The sequence below is a fragment of the Alligator sinensis genome, unplaced genomic scaffold, assembly GCF_000455745.1.
Source record: "Alligator sinensis unplaced genomic scaffold, ASM45574v1 scaffold5_1, whole genome shotgun sequence".
NCBI lineage: Eukaryota > Metazoa > Chordata > Crocodylia > Alligatoridae > Alligator > Alligator sinensis.
In genome coordinates, this window is record NW_005842213.1 from 782,587 (window position 1) to 791,792 (window position 9,206).

A 9,206-nucleotide genomic window follows, 5' to 3' on the forward strand; every position below is an offset into this window, starting at 1 on the left:
TCCAGAAGATCCCCAGGAAATAATATGAGGGTTTCTTAAACAGACATAGTCATAGAATCAATGGACCAGAAGGGACCTGGAAGATTATCAAGTCCAGTCCCCTCCCATAGGCAGGAGGTTAAAGAGCTCAAATTAGCTCAACAAGGTGCTTATCCAGCCTCCTCTTGACAACCTCCAAGGATGACAACCACACCACCTCTGCCAGCAGTGTGTTCCAGGTTATATTTACCCTTACGGGGAAGTTCTTCCTTATGTCCAGTCTAACGACAATCCAATCAGAGGGCAATCTTCCAGGCCCTTTATCACGTGGGTGGCCCTTCTCTGCACCTTCTCAAGCTCATCCTCATCCTTCTTGAAGTGCGGTGCCAAAAAATGGGCACAGTACTCCAGCTGTGGCCTCACCAATGCTGAGTAGAGAGAGAGAAGCACCTCCTTGGATCTGTTGGAAACACATCAGCTGATATATGCCAGAGTTCTGTTTGCCCTGCTAGCAACTTCATCGGACTGTTGGCTCATATTCATTCTCTGCTCAGTTGTGCCCCCCAGGTCTCGTTCAGATGCTGTGCCAGCCAGTGGGCTACTGCCTATCCTATAGTTATGGTCAGGACCATCCTTGAGAGGAGGAGGGGGGCAAATCTGGGAAACTGCGTGGGGCCTCGCGGAGCAAGGCAGAGTGAGCGCAGCGACTCAGCGCCGCTGCCAGCTTCGCGTCCAGCTGCTTGGCACCTCCCCCCTGCCTAATCCGCCACCAGCTCTTTCATGTCCTGGGCACGTGGGGGCGGGGACCCGCATAGGCTGATTTGACCCAGGTCCCACACCCTGCTCAGGTCATCTCTAGTTATGGTGAAGGTTTTTCCTACCCAGATGGAGGACCTGGCACTTCTCCCTGTTGAACCTCATCTGATTCTGATCATCCCATAGAACCAGTCTGTCTAGGTCATCCTGGAAACTTACTCTATCTTCTGGTGTGCTCACAATTCCCCACAGCTTGGTATCGTCAGCAAACTTAATCACAGAGCATTCCACCCCTTCATCCAAGTCATTAATAAACACGTTAAAAAGCACGTGTCCACGCACCAATCCCTGTGGGACACCACTAGAGACAGCCCTCCAGGATGAGGCCATCCCATCGATTACAACTCTCTGGGACCAGCCTCTAAGCCAGTTATCCAGCCACCCCACCGTAGGCTGGTCCAGGCCAATCCCCTCCAGTTTAATTGAGTATTTAATAGGAGACAGAGACAAAGGCCTTACTGAAGTCTAAGTAAATAATGTCTACCTCGTGTCCCTTGTCCAGCTTGTTACCAGATTTGCCCATCACTTTGGGGTGTGCTCATTTATTAGGGGTATGTTTCTAGGGTCTTTGCAATTCTATCCATGTGCTGCTTGTGTTACTTGTGTTTCTATATGGAGCTATATCTCTCCCTTCTGCAAGTCCTTACCCACAATGGACTGATCTCACAGAACTCAGCTTCAATGGGGCTGGGTTCCTCCAGCCACCAAATCAGTCAAACACACACACACACACACACACACACACTAATGTGACACGCCTGACCCTGGCCGGGTTGATCGGCAAGTACAGGCTGACACCCATATGCCAGGAATCAGTTCATTAAGGTAACAATAAAATGCAGTCAGACACAAGTACACAGGTAAACAGAATACTTCTGAATCAGCTGACGCCCTCATGGGCCAGTATTCAGTTCATTAGGGCATGTCTGAGCCAAACTGGGTCAATCAGCCTATACAAGCTGATCCCCTTATGTGTCTCAAACTCAGCACGTCCCAATCTTTTGCTCTGTCCTAGCAGCGGTAGCCTTTTGATGAGTGGGCCCCATAGTATTTTGGGGGCTTTACAGGGATCTTTGGCTTAGGTAAAAGAAGTGTTGCTGCAGAGCAAGTGGGGAAGGGGACGCAGACAAGGAAAAATTCACCCAGGTAGTACTAGTTTGACTATAAGCGTTATTTATTGCTAAGTATGTGAAATTTATGATGGTACTAGTAGTAATAGATATGCAAGGGAAAACAAACAAAAACAATTACAATATTACCCTGGTTTATTTAAGTATTTGGGGAAACCTAGCTCAAGCTTAACTAATAGCATTCAGGTTCAGAAAGACACAAAAAGAAAGAGAGAGAGAGAGAGAGAGAGAGAGCAAGCTGGGATCTCACTGTTCCAAGGCAGTCGGGTGTTTTGTTGACAGGCAAAGTTCTTAGCATGATCGTTGAAGGTTAAACAGGCAACAGAAAGAGATGATCTGTTTATCCCAGCTTCTCAAGAACAATAGTGGATGGTGTCAGAGAAATTTCTCCCTCTTGAAGCACAATGTTTGCTGCTTTACAGATTTCTTATACCTTTAGTCCAGCCTTTTCAAAGCATTCTTTTAATTGTGTAAATCAAGATAGTCCCAAGCCATAATTGACAGAGAAAATCCTGTTATATGAACAGTTTCAATTTAAATGAATTACCCTTTTCAGTGACAAGAGGTTATCTGGGTTGAAACATCTCAAGAAACTGATTAACAACCAGGAAAAACAAAGTTTTAAAGGAGTAACCAGACACCTAGGAGCCAGCTTGAAATGATGATGAATATAGATGATATACTGGAAGGGATAACCACATTGTTTCTTCTCAGATGGCCTAGCTACCTTTGCACTGTGCAGTCAGCATCAGTGTTTTGTATTTTACCTGTTGTAAATAAGCCTCAGCTTAGCACGACTTTCAGATCTTACTATAGTCTTTTAACATAGCTAAGATGATTGATTACTTGATGTGTTCATCCCAGGAAATGTATGACAGCATTTGTGGTCAGGACTCCAACGGGCTGGATGTTGTGATGAACCCTTAACCATTGTTCAAATGTTGCCCATACCCCCTCTGGCTCGGTCTCTTGCCTCAGCATTCCCTAACCCGGCAAACAAGTTTTAGTCAATCAAGTTTAAATAGGCATCTCAGGCTGTACATTCCCCAGCTGGGACTGTAGGCCCAAGATGCCCATTAAACTTTTCTTCTACTTAGTTGTGGTTAGATTGGGGGAGGAGGTGGGGGGGGGGGTGTCAAATAGAAGAAGTCCTTTGTAAGTCCAGCAAGCTGGGTGCCTGGGCTCCCTCAGGAACACAGAGCTGTTGACAGGTAACAAGTTGGTTAGTTACCTAGTCATAAAAGGATACCAGGTTTGTTGGTCATGATCCACCCTCCACAAAATTATCAACTGACATGAGGACTAGGAATTCTTCTGTACTGATTCTGGTTGATACCAGGTTCTTTAAGGAAGTCTCTCTGTTTAATTTTTCCCTTAACTCTGTTTTTGATGTGGAGATTAAAATTAATGTTCTTGCCATAGCATTTAAAAGGTAATGTGCTATTAAAAGCCAATAATAAAGGACAGTGTGAAAAATCATGAGCCCTGTTATATTCACACCAACTAACTGTCCATGAAAAAGATGATTGAATTCAAGGCCCTTGTCAAATTCTGAGTAGATCCTCTTTAGTGCTAGTCCACAGCATGCTCACTGTTCTGCATTTATATCATTCTTTAAAAATAAATAAATAAATAAATAAATAAATAAATGTGGATTGAGGACTTTTATAAATGCTTTGTTTCAAATTCTTTATGAGCAATCCTGCTTCAACTTAAGCAAATGGTTGTATACATCATGGTGAGGAGAAGCACTTCAGCTCTAAAAAGGGAGGAAAATAAATATTATGTAGGTAATATTCCTGATTCCCAATTCAAGCTATATCAGCACTTGTACCGAAAAACTAGTACTGAAGCCTCCCAGAGAATGAAAACACCTAAAGCTGTTACCAACTGTACTGTACATTTTGAATCAAAGTCTACTTCAGGGGTGGCCAACTTTTGGCATGGGCACCATAAGTGGCAAGGCGAGCCTGTGCCTGTAACAGATCATGGAAGGGACAGGCAGCTTAGTGACATGTAGGGCAGGAAGGAGAAAGTAAAATAGCAAATGGTGCAGGTACCATAGGGAAGGAAGCAGAGCAGCAAAGCACAATATTTCACATGCTGCCGCCCCACATGCCAACATGCAGAGGTAGTTAATAAGACTGATTTCACCTTGCCTTGGTTCCTTAATTTCACTTTTCCATCTTACAGTAAAAGTTTACTACATTCATTTGGTTTTGATTATTGCAATGCTAAAGGTCAATATTTTTTTCCTCTAATGTCAACCTTGAAGTTATGCTTCTTTTTGCAAGTCAGAAAAAGTAAACATTTTCAGATTAAATAAACTGCACTGTGATTTGAAACAACTTGGAAAAGAGGTAGAAGAAATTCATATAAGAATCTTCAATATGCTATGAATTTAATTTCAGTGTTCCATCCCCTTTTTTAAAATAAAGGCAATGCAGAGAGTATTAGCATTCCCCCCTGCAGAGACTCCTATTTTCACTAGAGCATTTTAATGTTTTAATAATTCTAAAATAATAAATCTGCTCTTTGCATCCCCACACAACTGGTGCATTATTAGCATTGAAATGAAAATGTTAATAAGTTCTGACATTAAAATGCTAAATAGATACATCAGCCATCACTAGAATGCCATCACTTTGAGTAAATACATCTTTATGTTTTCTCTTATCTACAATGAAGATGTGAAAGCTCCAATGAGAAGCTTTAGAACTTCACATGGGAATGGAAACTACCATTCAATAGCTAAATGAAAGCAGCCAAGGCACATGAAGTTGATAACATTTAAGGGGGCACGTCAAGGGAAATATGTTTTTTCCTACCCCCCTCCTCTGCCAGTGTGTTCTATTTCATGCAGAACCAAAATTAGCAACATTGTAAACCAGAAATCCACCAATACAGAAACATATGCGACTACTGTGTATTACATTTAAATAAGTAATGGATAGTGGCACAGTAATGTAATGGCTGCTGAGCCATGCAGTTTGTCAGCAAGGGAATACATGGCATAACAAACAGAATTGGCACCTGCAGGAGAACAAGGGACTGGGCACACTGTTCCAGAAGCAGGGGTGGGAGCAGTTTCCAAGAACAGAGAGGAACAGTTTTATCCATGCTGGGAACTCCTACAATGTCCCCAGCTGAGCTGCTGCCACCACTGTTGCATATTCTAGCCACTCCAGCTGTTGCTTTTAAAAGAAGCAGCAGCAGTCGAGGCCTGTTTTGGAGTTCCCCACATGGTAACTGCCAGGGCATGGATTCTGCAAGGGTGGGAGGTGCCTTTTCTAACTTGGTGCCCAGGGTGAGTGCCCCTTTTACCCACGCCTAGTTACGCTACTGAGAATGGTAGATTTTCAGACACTCAGATGATGAAGAATTGAAAGAGAACTTGTGGGTTACTACTTCACAGAACCGCAGTTTAAATCAATAAAAATCAAAGCTAAACCCTGTTAAAGGGGGCTGCTTCTATTCTATAGTTTAAAACAGTGTTTAGTCAGAAAAAAAGTCAAAACATGTTTTAAGATGCAATAAACATCTTACAGATGGATTGTTCTGTAAGGAGATTCCATTTCACCAAGTCTGGGGCACACACTCCCAACATGCGCATACATAGTTTTTATTTCACACCCTTTAGATTGGTAATGAAACCATTACTGGTTAGTATGCCAGCCATTTTAATTAGTATGCAGCCTCTCAGCTCCTGCATCCTTGCTAAGAAGATTCTTTGGCCCTGCAATACCAGAAGAGTCTTGAAATACAATATCAATGAACAGAACAAAGAAAGCATGCATATTGATAACTGGTGTACACTGGCAACTTAGGATATTTTTAAAATGTTACTAGTAGGGAGCACCTCTACAAGAATTAAAATGCAAAGAACTGTGGGGTAGTCTGAGTAACAAAGTGACTTGATGGAAAATACTGGTGTTGATAGAAACATAGCATTGGGACCAAAGACTTTATAAATATTCTGACGTTAAATAGGCCTTCCATGCCAACTTGGATTTGGCTTTATTTTTATTTTGATTACTGTTCCAAAAGTTGAAAGCTGAATACGGTTTTAAGGAGATACAACTTCATCCACAAAGGACTCCATTTCTTCTGGCTTAGTTTAGGTGATACATTTATTAAATTAGAATGAAAAAGTCAAAATATATTTTACAATGCAAGAAACACATTTGGACACTTGACCTCAATACAGTGAGAGTCAATGTCTGCGGAATAACAGCAAAAAAACAAAAACAAAAAAATCCTCTGAACAGTATTACAGGTCAACCAACACAAGTAGTAATATTTGCAGAGGGAAAATGTTCAGTACCTTCAACATACACAAACAGCAGCTTAAGATAAAGTAGCAAGGATCTAGCTAGACAAAAATATTCCTCTAAATTTAGGCCCTAGCAGCACTTTAACTTCTAGCAGATGCCAGTATTATGCAGCTGGCTTTGGCTCCAGGCTGCTCTAACCTGCTGAGTATGAAACAGTTACGGATGAGAAGACATTGCTCTATTAAATGAAACATATGCCACAAGCTGAACAATAACAAGTGTGACCGCATTTATTTAAACAAAACAGCAAAATAATGCCTTTGAGTTCTACATTTCTGGACAATCAAGTGATGACAAGGACTAGCCAAAGCTTTTTTCATGTCCCTCAGACCCAAGGTAGACAACAGTTTGAACAATTGAGGGGATACATATATTAAAGAAACTGAGCAGGGTTTGTAACACTTTGTTAATGTTAAATGAGAAAGATAAAACACAGTAAAGTACATCCTGAAGACTTACTTTCATACCTATAATGTTTTACTTTTATTGAATTCAAGTCTCCAAGCCAAACTGGAAACAATGCATAAGAAAAATAATGCAAAGCACAACTTAGTGGCCTTTCTGCTCTGACCTAAACTACCCATCTTTGATCTATGCAGCTTCTCTTTAAAATACTTGGTATAACAAAAGCTTCAAGAGAGAGAGGGAAAGACTTCTGAAGTATGTCTAGGTGTTTCACAAAGACCTACGGTTCAATTTCTGGATGAACATGTTTAATCTAACAACCTCGTTTCTTTCTTCCAGGAGAACTGAGAGGTGTTTATTTCATGCTTACAATTCAGTCACAAGATTAGCAATACAATCTTGATGAAGTTAAACCTTTTTCACCCATGATAAAGCTGAACTAAGTTCACTTGCTTTATTTAAGGAAAAAAAAAAAAACTAAAACAAAAAACCTGCTCCTATGAACTCCAGCTATAGGTAACTAGAATATGATGTACATTTTCCCCAAATTGTTCTACCCTTTAGCAATTCAAGGGGCTATTCCTAGAGATGGAAACAGGCGTTAAAGCTTTTAACAGTATTTACAGGCAGTCATTTGCTGCTGCCTATGCTGGCATTCCCACAAAGAGTCATTGCTATGAAGATAAAGGCCAAATGTTATTTTAATGCTAACCAGAAAACTCAATATGTGATCATATAGGCTAAGTGACACAAGGGCTAAGACGATATATTCCTGATGAACACCCCTTTCAAGAAAAAAAAAAAGAAAAATGTAATCATTGTACTGATACAATGCACAAGGAAAGACTGTAGCCTTAAAATCTCAGCAGGCAAAACCAATGGGAGAACATATGAAGAGAAAGTTAATTTTTTTTCAAAACAAAACAAAGTGTGCCAACTAAAGCAGTGTCAGCTGAGACATCATGAGAAGAAGCTTCAAAAAAAAAAAAAAAAAAAAAAAAAAAAAAAAAAAAAAACAAGAAGCCATTAGAAAGGAAAATCGTTTTGGTACTGTCAATTTAAAACTATTTCAACACACACTTCTTAATCATAAAAAAATAAATATTTATAAACTATTGCTGGCTCTGCCAGAAAACTTCCTGAAGGTATTGGAGAAAAGTTTATTTTAGTGGATATGAAAGAGCATCTTATGTATGTGGGAGAAAACAGGTAGAGAAGAGAGAATAAGGGCCTATATTTCCTTATTCCAAACCTGGCTTAAGAGTTCTCATGAACCACTCTTGAGATCCTGTATTTTAAGTGTACATTCCAACACTTGCAAAATACAAGCTATGGCTATTATAGAAAGTATCTGAAAACAATTTTAAAAGATGCCAAGATAAGTGACATTGCACAAGATCAGAAAATAAATTTGTGCATAAAGTGCATTACATTGCCATTAAAAAAAAAAAAAGAGAGATGTTACAAATTTATACAACAGGCAAAAATTTTGCCCTTTACGAACATTCTGCAGGTTCAAGCTGCAACATGCATGCATGTTCACGCTTGAAAAAATTATAGGCAATACACTTCCTTCTTATAAGAACCTGCTAATACAGGATATGTCAAATATTCTACCACCTTACTGAAAATATTTTAGTCAGGTATGCATCAAATTCAACTGAATTAGGTAGATTAACTGTAATCCAATGAATTTATGAGGACAGTGCATATACCTGTTGAAGATTCTGCATCTACTCTTCCCACTCCTTATATTTCAGACTACCAAAACCAGTTTCTTCATTAAATTTTTCTGCAATGCAACATGAGTTTTCTGAAATACAGGAGTGTAGAAACTTTCTTTTTTAAAACAAAGGTTCTTTATATATACACAAAAATGACTATTTGTTGATACAAAGTTCCATGACGAAGTGTTTATTTCATACTTCGTTAGTTTTCCAGGCATTTAAAAAAAAACCCCAAAAAACACCTTTTCCTTCTGCAGTCATCCTTTGGAATAATCACAGGAATGTAGAAACAAGAAGAGTGCAAGTAACCACAGGAGCACAATAAGGCTCAATCCCATCTTCTGCTACAGCAAGATATGCTGTACCTGGAAAGTGGTGTGTTGCAGCTTTCACAAGCACAGCAACACTGCCACGTTTCAGGATTAAGCCCTAAATGCTTACCATATTATAAATATTGCTTTGGTGCCCAATCACTAGCTTGGAGGGAATAATCTAATTAGAAACACTTAAGGCTACAAGAAAGCCAGCTTCTTAGTAGATTTAAAATTATATGTGTTAAGGACAGTTGGATTTATCACAGCAATAGATAAATACCACAGAAAAAGTCAAGAGTATCATGTAATCATTTTTGTATCTCTGGCAGAGAAACAGACTGCTTACTAAAAGAGAACATTTGAATAAAAAACAGTGTACAAAGAAGCAAACACTCTACCCCTCAAAAATATAACTCTTCCTAGCTCACAGCCAGTAGTAAATCCTGTACTGCATAGTGTTAGATAAATATAAAACATGCCTGGTTTTTTTTTTCTTTCCAA